Source organism: Delphinus delphis, chromosome 4, assembly GCF_949987515.2.
Source record: "Delphinus delphis chromosome 4, mDelDel1.2, whole genome shotgun sequence".
Lineage (NCBI taxonomy): Eukaryota > Metazoa > Chordata > Mammalia > Artiodactyla > Delphinidae > Delphinus > Delphinus delphis.
In genome coordinates, this window is record NC_082686.1 from 107,206,170 (window position 1) to 107,221,405 (window position 15,236).

Genomic DNA, 15,236 nt, shown 5'->3' on the forward strand with positions numbered 1-15,236 from the left:
TGAAGGAAGGCATCCTTAGGGGTAAACCTAGAAGAGGGGGAAGTTGTATTTGTATCTCAGTTGTATTTGTATAGCAATCTAGCCCATGAAGAGAGGGCTCATTGCAGGGGAGGTTGTTGGAAGATGGTATAGGTGTGGAATACATTGTAAGCCTATCTACTCTGTCACCACGTCCTGACAGTTGTGCCTCCTATATAGAATCTTCCCCCTTTCTCTCCTCTGTGGCTCTTCTCCTAGTCTTGAACTCACCTATAACAGCTTCCTAACTGGTCTCATGACATCCACTTATGACCCTTTCCAAGCTCTTCTTTCCAAACTCTTGTGGCCAGAGCAATCTTTCTAAAATGCACATTTGATCACATCGCCTGTCCACTTAAACACTTCAGTGGCTCCCTGTTAACGGCCTGGCTCGAATCCAGCCCTATCATGCATGTTGCCCACCTCCCTGTTTGTGCTGTGGTCACACTCGAGTCTTTCACGACCTTGAAGACACAAGCGCCATGCCACGCGGAGATGCACAGACCCACCTGCCCTAGTTAATCCTATTCCTTCAGATTTCATTTCACTCATCAATTCCTCAGAGATTTCCCTGATATCCCTTATTAAATCAAGCCCCTTATTATGTACTTGGGGCACCACACATTGCAGTGTCATGTTAGTTTGTGTGGTTATTGGATCAAGGTCGTCTCCTTTTCCATTGTGTAAGTTCCATGAGGGCAGGGATCATGTCTTTTTTCACTGACGTTGTATTCTTGGTACCTAGTATGACCCGGCAAAGAGTGGGCATTCAATCCATATTTGTTGACTTGAAATGAGTGAATTATGGGTGCTATTAAGGGTACATGGAGGAAAAGCAGAAATGCGGGAAGAATGAGGACTTCATGGAACCCAGAGCTGGGGCACAGGATGATAATTTGAATGCACGCCATCCTAAAATAGGATGTTGGAGTTTCTTTAGACTAGTTGCAAAAGTTGCAGAGTGCACAACATTTATAGCTATATCTAACTTCCCTTCTCCCAGGCCACAGCCGCCTCAGGGAAAACCAAGGATTTCGGGTCAATTCCCAGAGGTCTCTGGCTCTGCCTTCTGAACACCTCGCAGGCGCCATCCGGTGCTGACCTGCAGCTCCACCCTTCTCCGCTGGGGGCGAAATGACCGCCTTGCTCTGGCTGCCCCCGCTGGTGCTTCTGCGCCCTCTCACCAGCGCCCCACACCACCCCCGACCCCGGCGGAGAATTGTCCCCCCACCCGCTCCTCTCCCGTAGGCGATTCCCATCCTTCCTCGGTCGTAACATCTCTCAGTAGTTTCGTAGCACACAAGTCATTTCCTCTTCTTTGTTCATGAATCTTAAATGCAAGCGTCTAGGGCCTGCCAGTTGGTTTCATTTCCCAGTCCGTGTTTCTGCCAGGGCTTGACAGGGCTGGAGGTGGCAACCATTCATCCCACAAACATTTACTTCATCAGAGAGAGAGAGAGAGACAGAGAGACAGAGAGACAGAGAGACAGAGAGAGAGAGGAGCAAATGCGGCCCAGGCCCCAGGAACTTGTCACCTTCCGGGGGTCTTTACAGGCACCTTCACCTCTGGATGAGGTATTCCGCTGTCAGACCGTGGCTGAGAATCCGTCCTCGCGACACTAATTTTTGCCAGGAGCCAGGAGTTCAGAAGAATGTTAACCTGTTTTTCTTCCAGCTTTCCTTACACAGCCGACAATATTATTACTCTCAGCTTTTACAGTGCAGGTCGATACACAGATCACAGGGTCCAAGAGGGCTCCTGAGTCATTTGAGAGAGTGACCTTTTTTTTTCTTTTCTAGGTCTTCCATCTCTGTGAATCAGCGATGTGGGAAACCCGGGCCTCAGAAAAATTCAGGGAGGCTTGAGGTGAGCAAGCCAGAGGAGAGTGTTGGCAGGAGCTGAGGGCTGCCACGGTGGGAAGCTCGAGCCCCATCTGAGGGGCTCCGGGTGATGTCTGCCTCCTGTCAGCGCCGTCGGATCTCTGTGACTTGGGCAGGGATGAAGATGCGCAGCACAGCCAGGGTATCCTGGGGGTGTGTGGGGTCCGGACAGCCCGTGCCAGCCGCATTTACTTTTCCGAGTCGTTGGAACAAAGCAGCTGTGGGGCTAAGCCTGCCGTGACGAGAACCCACAACAACTCCAGAAGGCCCCTGCCCTCACCGCCTTCGCTCCCGCAGCGCCGCACTCCTGTCTGTTTAGAGGTGTGCCTCCAGGGCCGGGTGCAGGGTGCGGCATCTAGTAGGTATCTGATGAATAAGTGAATGGCTATAGGGACATATAGGAGGCATAAGAGGCCCCTAGAGTGGGAATGGGTTCCATAGCACCGTACTGTGTTGGTTCTCTACAGTTTGCGGGACCCAAAGAAGGAATAATTGGTCCTTTCTAGAAAAGGCATGTCTCATGTGGGGATTGCACAAGGGAAGGTGCCGGCCAGCGGGGGATCAGGCAGGCAGAGGTAGAGGAAAATGGGGAAGACGACATAGGAAATGATGGTGTTCATCCTAGGGAGGCTTCAGAGCATGCCAGGCGGAACCCTGATTCTCCAGGAAATGGACCGAGAGTGCCTCCAGGGCTGGGGGAGGCCCGCTCTCAGGGAGTCGCATCTCAGCCCCTGCAAAGACCCCCAGGCGGACTCCCGCGCTTTCCCACGGCCGTCCACTAGGGGGCAGGCGGAGGCAGGAGAAGAGGTGGGGCGGCAGCCAGCCGGCTCCTGGGCTGGGCGCCTCAGGCCGCAGTGCACCCAGGCTCACATTCAACACACTGGGCTGTTTGTATTACTCAGACAAGGCCCCGCCTCTCTTCCTGCCTGTCGTGGCCTCTGTGATTTTATACGGTGTGGCCTGTGACATGAGATACCACGAGGCCATGGTAACCAAAGTACACAGCTCGGTGTGAATGTTAATAAACAGGAAAAAAAAGTAATCCCTGGTTTTCTTATTTTACTCACCATTTGTGGTTTTTCTATCCCTGTCTCACATATCCTTTATTATACTGAACAATCAAGATGTAACCGAATTCCACTACTCTTTAAAATGAAAAGATAAATGGGGAAAATATGCCCTGGTCTCCTGTCATGTAGCCTTGAAAGTAGCGACTCATTTCCTCATGTGCGAGTTATCAGTTCCTCTGGATATCCTGCCAACACTCCTCTTGTGTACCAACACACCATCTCAGGGGAAAATTACATTCTTGATAATTCCCACATGCCTTGAAAAGTCATTTCCTTCTAAGAAACTCCTGATGATGGGAATTCTTAATTGGTTTAAATTTTTCCTAATCCTCAAGTATTGAATATAAACAGCACAACTGTCTTCCCATATAAATTATCCTCCTCTACATATTATCAGGCCCACAGACCTGGGACTCAAATAAACTAGACTGAGCATGAAGGAATCAACATTTTACCAGGTCAGATCACAGAAATGAAAGTCTTTGTGTAGAAATGAGCATTGCTTCATACAAAATCAGAGGGTTTGAAAGTTGTTTTCCTACCTGCTGAGAATGTCCGATTAGAAGCCCATCAGTGCTTGATAACATTAATAGAAAGCCTTGCTTTAATGAAGTTAAAGACTCCTGAATGAATTGCTTCTTTAATTGTAATGAGAACAAACCAACCATATTACATGAGCCATTGGAAAATGGCAAAGCCATCTTAAAAGAAGCGGTTTTCTAGTGGAATCAGAATTCTTAAGCAAACCTTTCAGGCTGAAGACCTTCTGGGATGCTTCCCCTGATTTCATTCCAACAGCAATCACAGCTGGGAAATATAAAGTATGATGTCAAGCTACTTTAATGGTATGCAAAATTCTCAAGAATTTTCTAAAAATATGCATTTCCAATGATACCATAAACAAGTTGGTCTAAAATTGTTTGACTTTCAGTTAAAAACATAAACAAACAGGCTTGGATATATTTGGACACAACGTTGCTGGAGGTTCCAGATTCCATTGTTTAAAGGTATTCCATAAATACGACAAAAAGTGTGGAGAAGGCATCCATCTGGTCCGGTATTCAGGTTTACAAAGAAAGTAATTACAGGGCCAGAGACTCGGTGTCAGCCCTCATTCATCTAAATTCTCTTTCTCACATCAACATAGCTTGACCTTGATTTTTTTAGATGCAAGTAAAGGATACTGATGTAATTTGAATAAACCAGTTTTTAAAATTCCCTGAGGAGTCTGGAATCAGAAACGACAGGCTTGATGGACATAAGCTTGAAGGAGTAACCAACTCTTAAGTAATTATGGTGGTTTTAAAACAGTATCTTCCCTTCTTATTGAGCTAAAATTCCATCTTCTTTCTAGGGAACGTTTATTTGTCCTATTCTTTGGAAAATAGCCAAACGCTGGCTGCCACCCCTCCCCTCCCTGACATCCCCACCAGGCCCTTGGTGCCTCCGCAGTGGCCTCTGTGGTCAGTGGCCATCTCTGCTGCTAGATGACCTCCAACCTTCCTCGCCTTTCTCTGAGGGCAGGGGCCTCGCTTCTCTTCCTGACAAAGCACTTTCAGTCAACTCCTGGTTTTCTTCATGGTTGATTAAACTGTCTGTGTTTATTCAGGACCCTTCTCCTCTTTCTGTGTCCGGATGCTGACCTTTCTGTGGCTTCATGGTAGAGGAGAAAGCTCACAGGGCAGTCCATCTGACTGCTTCTTTGCAGCTCTGGTAAAGACTTGGTCCTGGAAAATGTTTAGGCCATTGAAACGTTAGTATGTCTTCAAAGCGTGTGACTTTTTGCCTGGGTAGGTTTCTGAGTTGCTGTTACTGAGTGAGGTCAGAGGCACGTAAACAACACTAGAGGCCCCGTGAGTAAGAACTGCTAACATCCCTCTTGAACCTCACTGATGTTGATCATCTTGCCACTACGCTCCACAGGGCTTCACACGGTCGTGGTTCCTAATAAGAGTAGGTATGGTCTTAATTGCTTGGAAATGGGAAGGAGGGAGAAACTGAAGTGCAGAGAGTTTTGCTGAGTGGCCAAAAGACAAGCCAGAACAGATACCGTAAATCAGAACGCCCTTTACAGAGATTCTTGTCAGCATGATACCTAATCCCCCGCCTGCATCCCCGGTCTGGGGCTCTCAGGCAAGCTCAGCTGCCCCCAGCGGCACCCAGGCCCCGGGCCCAGGTCAAAGGCAAGTTCTACCACGTGCAGACATCACCCCCTTCACCAAACCCTATAACATCTACTTGCTGTACCTCTCAAAATGACATTGTTGTATTTTGCTTATTTGTGTGAATCTTAGGGGCACAGAGACTGTGCCTTCTGTACGTTTACTGCCTGGAAGCATGCAGTGCATACTTTAGTGAAAGTACAGATAAATGAAGGTACAGGTGGGCACCATCTGAAGGCCGTCTCTTACGTTCCTTCAGTGCCACCTTACTCACCTGTGCTGACTCTTATCCTCCCTCACCATCTCTCAGAATATACTCAGTTCCCAGCTTGTACGATTGGCATGGCCTGACTTCTCCCTTTATTTGTTCATCTCAGCTTTATAGGAAGCGCTGCCCAGTTATTACTCTCCATCTCATATTGTAAACTCTTAGAGGACAGAGGTTCCATGGAACTCCCTTTGCCAATTAACTTGACTGTAACACAGTGAGAGGCTAGATGCTTAACGGACTTCAGAAGACGATGCTTAAAATCAGAGAAGTGGCTCCCTAGAGCTGACTGCTGGTGTTCTTCAAAGTGTTTGATGGTCCAGGACTTGCTGTGTGTTCTCGGTCACCGTCGAGCCCTCTCTTGTTATGAATCCCCCATATACATTTTGTTTGGTTTAGCAGCACGTGAGTTGGTGAGAGACCAGGAAAATTACTCTCTGAAGGCAAGGTTTCTCAGCAGCGGCTCTTTGACATTTTGGGATAATTCTTTGTCGGGGGGAGGTGGGGGCGCTGCTGGCGTGTGTGTTGCAGGGTGTTTAACAACATTCTTCATCTCTCCCTTACTAGATGCTGGTCGTGTTCCCCAGTTGCGGCAACTAAAACCGTCTCCAGACATTGTCAAGTGTCCCTTTTAGTTGGGGTGGGGGCAGACACGCTGCTGGGGAGCCACTGTCTAAGGGATAAAAGCTGGAGGGAAAGAATGATCATAACCAAGGTTTCTTCTTTTCTTTGGAGGTTTTCTGGGTTTTTTTTAGAAAAATATAACCAGTCTGGTGCCCTGGCCTAGCCAGTTTCAGGGAGAGTCTCCCAAAATGCATTTAAATTACAGTACTTCACCTCTTTGCCTTTTTTTTCCCCTTAGGGGCCATTTTTTCCCCCCATCATTACCACTGGGTTGGGCCCTGCTTTCTGTGGCTTAATCCCATCTTGTTTCAGGAGTCCCACTGACTTTCAACAAATTCTGAGGGGCACATGACGAACCTCTAGGAGAGGCAGCTGGCCAGAGGTGCTGGGCAGGGCTGCCTGCTGTCCCCAGCCTGGACACTGCCCTGGTGAGGATATCGTGCTTGGGGATCTGCTCCTCCCTTTTGGGAAAAACTAGATTTTTATCTCTTCCTTGGGACTTAATAAGCCACTGGGGGCAATAACTCACACAAAACCAGGCTGCAAACCAGACCGCGACCGTATTGCCTTAAAATGCTTATCTCCTCAGAGCTTTACCCAGGGTTTGAGCTCTGAATGTGGGCAGCGTGGATGTGGTCCAGAGTGCATGCAGGGCCCCCAGGCCACAGGCTCCAGGCCCTGGCTGGGTACCTGGCCCCTTCTGTCTGTCTCAGCTTGCCCAGGGATGACCCTTGTGGGCTGATGGGGGAGGGAGGGAGGAGGCTGGGATCTGAGAGCACAGTGAGAGCTGAGAGATGTGCACAATCCTTAGATATCATTTACAGCTTCTGCTACATTACAGGCCGAGGGCCGGTTACCCCTCCTGCGCAGACACCTTTCCAGGAGACACCGTGCCTTCCGTTATCGGGAGGCCTGGGAAACAGCAACAGCTGTGATGGATGTGGGATCAGGACAGAGGGACTCGGATGATCTCATGAGATATTCTCTTCGGGCTGTGGGAAAGCCTGATGAAACAGCCCTGCCTCTGAGGAAAGCTCATCTCCCTAGAGAAGGGAACAGTCCCCACTGCCCTGGGGGAGCTGATCGCTCGCTGGAGGGGGCTGATGGCCCCTGGCTCTGGTTTTTCTGATCCCTATCTCCCTCCTTCCCTTGAGGACCATCTTCCTCTGTCCTTATATACTTTACTCAAGGGTCTGGCCACTGTGTTTGCTAACGCCGGGTCTCTCAGGAGCGACCTTTGGCATTCTGTGCACAGCTTTCAGAACCCAGGCATCAGTAGGGGTTTTTCCTGAGTGGAGCTGCAGCCTCATGGCTGCCCTGAGCGATAACCTTGTGTCAGGTGTGTTCTCCAGGCTTGTCACTTGGCCACATCCTGTGGGATGTGTTCTTCTTGACTGTGGTCTGATTTTGATAGACATTTCTGCTAAGTGGACAAGGAATGCCGTTGTGAAGTTCGTATGTCTCCTAATAGAGGGGCAGGGAAAAAATTAAAAGAACACCGTGGTCCCCATGTTTTTAAGCAAGGAAAGCAGAAAGCCACCTCTTTTTCCAGGCCATCGAGGTATCTGGTGCTGTCTTTGGAGCCTTGTCCATCAGAGGCTCTCTCCAGCTTGGGCTCTGGAGGCAGTGCAGCTCTAGGGACTGGCGGTAGGTCCTCAGCGTGTGGAAATGCATCAGCTCGACCCACTTTTCTGTCACAAACCAAGTGGGGCAGTAAGCGAACCACATGGAGAGCCCTTTCTGCCACTTGAGTCATTCTCACTCCCATTGCTGGGCCTTTGTCGGAGTCCTTTGTCACTTCTGAAAATGTTATTTCTTAGGAAGTAAAAGAACAGTATGGCCATGGTTAGTGTTGCTGGTAAGTCCTGTTACTTGAGGCACATTTACTATAATAGAAAAATGTGAATCTGACCAGTGTGTTACAAAGCTGGTTACTACCACAACCGTCAGCTTTGTCCCCACGGCACCTGCACTTCAAAAGCATGTTCTTCAAAAGCCATTGTGTTGGGGAAACGGGATGAACAGTGCTGTGCGAGGCTGATTTCTGTTCAAAAGGAAAGAGGAGAGAATGAAAAAAAGCCACGTGGTTGCCACAGGGCTCTCTGCAAGTGTTGTTTCCACACGGGTCTGGTTTGTTGGTCAGGGATCTTGGTCAGGGATGCCCTGTATTTTCTCTGTGTATCTAGTTCACATGACTTCTCGTTCAGCCCTGTCTCAGTCAATATTCTTCATGCTCATTTAGGTTAAATGTGCCTTTTCTTCCTTACAGGTGTCTCTGCTTCTCAGAGGCTCTCACACTTGGTGTGAGCATCCTCTACAGACATGAAAAGATGTGAGGTCTCAGGTCCCTAGGATCAACATGCAGCAGCTTTCTGGATCACGAATTTTACTCACAGACTTTGGGGAAATGTTGTTTTATATGAAATAGTGATCTAACAATGGAGTTGTGTGCTCAGTTTGCAGACATTTTAAAGATAATGCACGATGCTTCAGAAACATTTTGTGCTGGTAGCAGAGGCCATAAGCCACACCCCTGAGACTCCTGAAGTGGGTAGTATTATGGGTTGAATTGTGTCTCTCCAAATACGTTGAAGTTCTAACTCCTAGGACCTCAGAATATGAACTTATTTGGCAATAGGGTATTGCAGATGTAATTCCTTAGGTGGGCCCCTAATCCAGTGTGACGGGCGTCCTTATAAAAAGCGGAAATGAGACACAGACATGCACACGGGGAGAAGGCTGTGTGAACGTGGAGGCAGAGGTGGGGGTGATGTGTCTACCAGGCAAGGATGCCAAAGGTTGCCAGCAAACCCCCAGAAGCTAGGGGAAGGCCTGGAACAGATCCTTCCTCTCAGCCTTGGAAGGAACTAACCCTGCTGACATGTTGATTTCAAACTTCCGGGCTCTGGAATCGTGAGGCAACATATTTCTTTTGTTGAAGCCCGTGGTACTTTGTTACAGGAGCTCTGAGCAAACTAATCCAAGGGGTCAGTCTTTTCTCTTGCTGGAGGTGCTTCATGGGCGGAGTTTGCGATCCCCTGAACCGTGCCATTTAGGGTTGGACAGACCCAGCTTTGGATTCTGGCCATGCCATCTACAAGTCACGTGGCCTTGGGCACAGATCCAAAAGTCCCATTGCGAGGATTTACTTATTTTTAAAGATTTTTAATTTTTTATAAATTTATTTGTTTTATTTATTTACTTTTGGCCGCGTTGGGTCTTTGTTGCTGCACGCAGGCTTTCTCTAGTTGTGGTGAGTGGGGGTTACTCTTCCTTGCGGTGCACGGGCTTCTCATCGCAGTGGCTTCTCTTGTTGCGGAGCACAGGCTCTAGGTGTGCGGGCTTCGGTACTTGTGGCATGCGGGCTCGGTAGTTGTGGCTCGCGGCTCTAGAGCGCAGGCTCAGTAGTTGTGACGCACGGGCTTAGTTGCTCCGTGGCATGTGGGATCTTCCTGGACCAGGGCTCGATCCTGTGTCCCCTGCATTGGCAGGCGGATTCTTAACCACTGTGCCACCAGGGGAGCCCCTCCATTGTGAGGATTTAAATGAGAGGATGGGTGTGATAATACCAGGCACGGGACCTGGTAACCTGGGGTTCTCGGTAGATATTACTCCTGTTTCCTTTTTCCCTTCTGACCTTCTTGTCCCTAGAGGTCATTTTGTCAGAGAGACAGGAGCTCAGGAGCCCTGGAGAGGTAAGATGACATCCTCAGTCACACCATGAGCTGGTGCAAGGCTGGATATCAAATCCAGGCCACCCGACTCCATATCTGTGCTGTGGTTCCCTATGATGTCATCTTTGGGGGGCTCCTCACCCCCTGCTATAAAAATTCTCTGCACGTTGTCTCCCACAGACAGTTGCAAAGGTGATGAAATAGGTGACACTCTAGGCCCTGGGTGCTTTTTGTACCATCTAGTGAGAAGTTCCTGCTATGGGTTCTTGCATTGTCCAGAAAGACTTCTTAACAGAAGAAATGCCTGTTACTTTATTGCTTACTTTGTTCTTCTTTTTACATATTCTTTAAAAAAAATTTTTTAGTTGAAGTATAGTTGTACAGTATTAGATAAGTTACAGGTGTACACTACAGTGATTCACAATTTGGAAAGGTTATACTTCATTTACAGTTATAATGAAATATTTGCTCTATTCCCCATGTTGTGCAGTATATCCCTGTAGCTTAGCTTATACCTAATAGTTTGTAGCTCTTAATCCCCGACCCCTATATTGTCCCTCCTTCCTTCTCCCCACTGGTAACCACTAGTTTGTTCTCTGTATCTGTGAGTGCTTCTTTTTTTGTTGTTATAGTCACCAGTTTGTTGTATTTTCTAGATTCCACGTATAGGTGATATACAGTATTTGTCTTTCTCTGACTTATTTCACTTGAGCATAATGCCCTCCAAGCTCATTCATGTTGCTGCAAATGGCAAAATTTCATTCTTTTAATGGTTTTAGTGGTTGAGTAGTATTCCACTGTATATATATACCACATCTTCTTTATCCATTTATCTGTTGATGGACACTTAGGTTGCTTCCGTATCTTGGCAGTTATAAATAATGCTGCGATGAACAATGGGGTGCATGTATCTTTTCGAGTTAGTGTTTTGTTGGGTTTTTTTGGATATATACCTGGGAGTGGAATTTCTGGGTCATATGGCAGTTCTATTTTTAATTTTTGAGAAATTTCCATACTGTTTTCCACAGTCGGTGCACCAATTTACATTCCCATCAACAGCGTATGAGGGTTCTTAACATGTTAGCACAAAGTAATTATTCCTCATGAAAAGATTACATTTTGTTCAAAAATGTTTTGCAATGTTCATTACAGGAAAAAAGGGCTTGGGCCTTTTAAGAAGAAACCAACTATAAAGTCTGAGGGCTGATCAAGGTCCTAACAACTGCGGAGGCCTGTCCTGCAGGAACACAGCCGGATCCATCGTAATAAGCCATTGATAAGCAAGGGATTAAATTAGTTGGTGGTGACCAATTTCAGATGCAAAGTGGCTTGAGTTACATCTTCCTGATAGAGGAGCGTATTGGGGAAAAATCAGTTTGCAGATTTAGGAAGGTTGCTTAAGTTATGATTCAGTATCGATAAAGATCAAGGGTTTGGAGCCAAACCTGCACAGCTCTCGCCCTCTGCAAGAAAGCTGGACACCCTCCGGAGGAAGCTACAGTCTCCTTCCCCAGAACACGCCCAGGGCACCTCTCCACACAGTGTTGCAGACAATTGCAGGGGGTACAGGTTTCCTCCTTCCACTCACTCTTAGGCCCCCCAACCTTGGGTTAAGAGCCATCACCCTCTCCCTTATTGGCCTCTTAAAAAAAAGCTCAGTGCTAGGTTAAAGGAGAGTTTATGATTTCTTTTCTATTTCATGCTAGAGCTGACTTGGGAAAAAAATTGTGTGGTCTGGGGTGAAGAATACTTATTGGTATAGTAGTGCTGATGAAAGAAACTAAAAATCAAGGTTTACTGAATGAAAAGAACAGAAGAGTTGGGAAGCTGTGGCTGGGTTTCAGGCTGACAGTGTGTGGTCCTGGGGCTTTGAGTCAGTGGCTGAGCCTCTTTCAGCCTCAGTTTCCCTGCCTGCACCCAGGGAAGTAACAGTGCACACCTCACAGCTGCCTTGTGAGCAATAGATGGGACAATATCCTCGATCTTAATGCACCGTGTAAACTGTCGTATGCATAGAAGGTGATATTAATATGGAAAATAAAGTTAGTGACAAAAATACCTAAGCATTTATATTTTTTAGGACTTTGTTCTGAAGTTTGAGGATTTTAATACACTCTAATAAAAAGTATATTTCATGAAAAAAAAATGGGTCTTGTTCTATCCCATGTTTGAATTTCTATATCTCATGGAAAACGTAACCTGGAAGTTGCAAACCAGCTCCCAAATGTGTTATTTCGCCTGCAGGGTGTTAAACAAGTTTTGTTTCGTTCATTTTTTAAATCAGTTGCAACATTTAAAACTAGAAGTTTTCTTATATAAAACGAAAACAAAACCTAGATTTCAGCTGCTTTGGGGGAAACAGAAGCTGAATTACTGGCGCAGCTGTCTGGGATTTCCCAAGACCTACTGCTCCCTACCTTGGGTTGTTTGCTACCTCAGGCCAGCCATACCCAACGCACCCCCATCTCCCTGGTATCATTTTCCCAGTAGTAGGACTAGAGTATCAAATAGCAACTCGATTTGAAAAATCAAACCTGTAAAGCGACAGCAAGTGCCATAAGGATGCTCAAACAGGGGCTGTCTGGCCTCCTACCTTTAGCTGGGTCTACATGGGTCAGTTTGGGTGAACGTGGCCGGCGTGGACAGAATTCCTTTCTTGTAAAGTGAGCACAGGATCCCTGTGAGGATTAAGTTAGATGACATATGTAAACACCTTGCAAGAATCAATGCTTGGTAAATGATAGCTCTGAGCAGGGCATCAGGGCATCACAAAGATTCTGACGAATAATCTGCAGTTCAAACTCCAGAAGTGATGGCCCCAGTCAGGCAGCAGCCGAGCACCTGGGAGGGTCAGCCTGGGGAATAAGGTGGCCCTTGAAACCACAGTTTCTGAGAACAAGGATGCAGGCCTCCAGACTCACACAGGAAGACCGGGGATCCAAGGTGGAAACAGACCCTCGGTGTAACACAAATGCCCTTTACCTTTGGTAAATCACTCCTATGTCACCAGGAGTGTTAGAAAGCTCAGGAGATGTGAAGGGCCACACACAGCAGATTTGATGTGTACCTGCTTCTACTCCAAAGAAATATTAACCAGTGACAGCTTGGTGCCTTTGCCCTAAGCACTCATTCCAGTGCAAATGCACAACTGACTTCCTGCAGAGAGCCAGTGACCAGGAGCCTGAAAATCCATAGGGCAGCCTGGGCGTCTCCTGGGTGGGAGGGAGGCAGCCACTATGACCCTGATTGGCGTTATCTTGGAAGGTACCGCCAACCCCTAGAAGCCATGTCCAGGAATGATCTCCCCACTTTCTTCTCCCTGCCGTGGATTCCTCCCAAGTCTGTTTTTATGGAAGTTGCCTTTCTTCTATTTCTTCTGAGCAGAAGGGGACCATCCCTGGGTTGAGCAAAAGATGAGTAAGTGATTAGTGGCTGCCGTAAAGGGATCTCGTAAAGCATTTATGTTGTCACACAAAAACGATCTGGTTTTTACACATCTGTCTTTTCAGTTCATTTGTGGCAGGTAGAAGGCTGCCAAAGTCATTTTATGACGCCAGGGGTAAGGCTCGCTTTAGGAAATGGGGTAGCCAAGGATCTGGTGTTTCCCCACACTGTTTCCTTCTTCATCTCATGACCTGACAAAAGCAGCTCTCTGAGTCACACGCTGAGTGGCCTACTATTGAGGAAATAATCCATTTGCTATGGTAAACTAGGGATGTCCCTTAGAAAGAAAATCAGGGCTTTTCCTGGGTGGGTCCTGCCCTGGAGTGGGACAAATGATGCAGCAATGAGCCCCACATTGCGGATGTTGACGTGAATAGGGGTGCAGTTTTCACAGGAAAATACAAGGTCATCTCAGTTCAAGCTGTAATCAAGGCAGAGCTTCTGAACCAGGGTGGGAGGGTCCCCAGGGAGCCTGGATTCAGGGAAATCTGGGTTGGAGTGCTTCTTGGTAGCCACAGGCACTCAAGATCCCTGGGGAGATCCACCCTCCACCCCTGCCGCCCCCAAGGGAGGCTGTCTGCTCTGCCAAAAGCCTGAATTTCCTAAAATGGCTCCAGTATCCAAGGAATCCCTGGACAGACACTTTCCAGATGGACTTTAGCTGCTGACTATTAACAGTCCCAACTGTTCCCCACATCTGCTTCTAGGAGATCTCACTGGCTCTGCTCCCTCAATCAGCAGAGATGAGGACACCTCACCCCCATAAATCTTGAGATTGGTGGCTTCTTATTGCCCTTTAGCCCTGCATTCACTCTCTCTCTCTCTCTCTCTCTCTCACACACACACACACACACACACACACACACACACACACACACGTGAGTGCGCTAAGATTATCTCCTTGATCTCTGGGCCAGCAACTCTGGGCAGAGCCACTTGGACAATGGTTACTCCCCCAAATCTGAAGAACTGTACCCCTTAGCCAATGTTTCCAATAAATAATCCTGCCGTTTAGTATAGGTTTATTCTCTGTCTGAAATATACAGAAATGTAATGGTCTCACGTGTGAAAGGGTGATGATCAGCGCTTGTCTGCTGGACTGGACAAAACTGAACCTGAGCATTTCTTGAGGTTTCTTCCATTCCTAGAATCTCATGATTCTGAGATCCTTCCAAATATACACACTCAAAGCGAGTTTTTCTAAAAACAAATTGGATCTCACACAAAGTGAGTAACGACTGAACCAAGTACAGAATCTTACTTGGTTCTGGCCCCAGGAGGAACCTGATAATTTACATTTTGGGTGAAAACTCTTCTCCCCTTTAAATACTGCATAAAAATGGCAAGATTCTCGACTGACTAGTAATGTTACTGTAGCAAACAAAGGGGAAACTATGGAAATCTGACACAGAAATACGTGGCCTGTTATTCAACAAAAAGTAAATGCAACAAAAAGAAGAAAGTTGGCCTCATCCTCCGTCCCAAAGCACCACGCAGCCCATGCCAGCCACCAGCACAGCCCTCTGGTCCTCTCCCACCAGGCAGGCCCCTGTCTTTGCTCAGTTCTTCCCAAGCCTTCAGCGCTTCCTGTCCCACTTTGAAGGCAGGGGTTTCCTCGTCTATATTCACAGCGTGAATTCACAGTGTGAATTCTCCTTTCTGAGGACTTCTGAAGCCCGCCTGCCCTCCAGGCCAGGGGGAGTTCATCTCTCTGTCTCAGGTTCCCAGCCCTTCGCATGAGGAGACAACGCTCAACACCGCTGGCTTATCTTCCCTTGTGTGGTTTGTATATGTGTCTGTCTCCACGGCTGGGATTAGACTTCCGGAAGGCAGAGACGCAATCCTATCTGTGGACGCTTACACAAGTAGACACGTTTGATACATTTTAATGAAGTTTAAGTGAATTGAAGAAGGGTGACAATACCTCCACTCTAGATTTCTCTGTATATACCACAGACTACTTGGAATGTCATGTAAGAGTGGGGGTGACTTAGCAGATATGGTCAGGGTTTCTCCACCTTGGCACAAGAGACGTTTGGGTCGGATCGTTCTTTGGTGTGGGGGCTGTCCTGTGCCTTGCAGGGTGTTTAGCAGC

The 15,236-nt window shown here is 47.5% G+C and overlaps 1 long non-coding RNA gene across 3 annotated transcripts in view; it reads right to left on the reverse strand.

Annotated features, from left to right (window-relative positions):
• Nucleotides 1-12,381, reverse strand: part of LOC132424975 (uncharacterized) — a 37,291-nt gene extending 24,910 nt beyond the window's left edge. For all 3 annotated transcript variants that reach the window (XR_009519315.1, XR_009519316.1, XR_009519313.1), the window contains exon 1: nt 12,291-12,381. This is a non-coding gene — a long non-coding RNA (uncharacterized lncRNA). The remainder of the gene's footprint in view (nt 1-12,290) is intronic.
• Nucleotides 12,382-15,236: the final 2,855 nt, after the last annotated feature.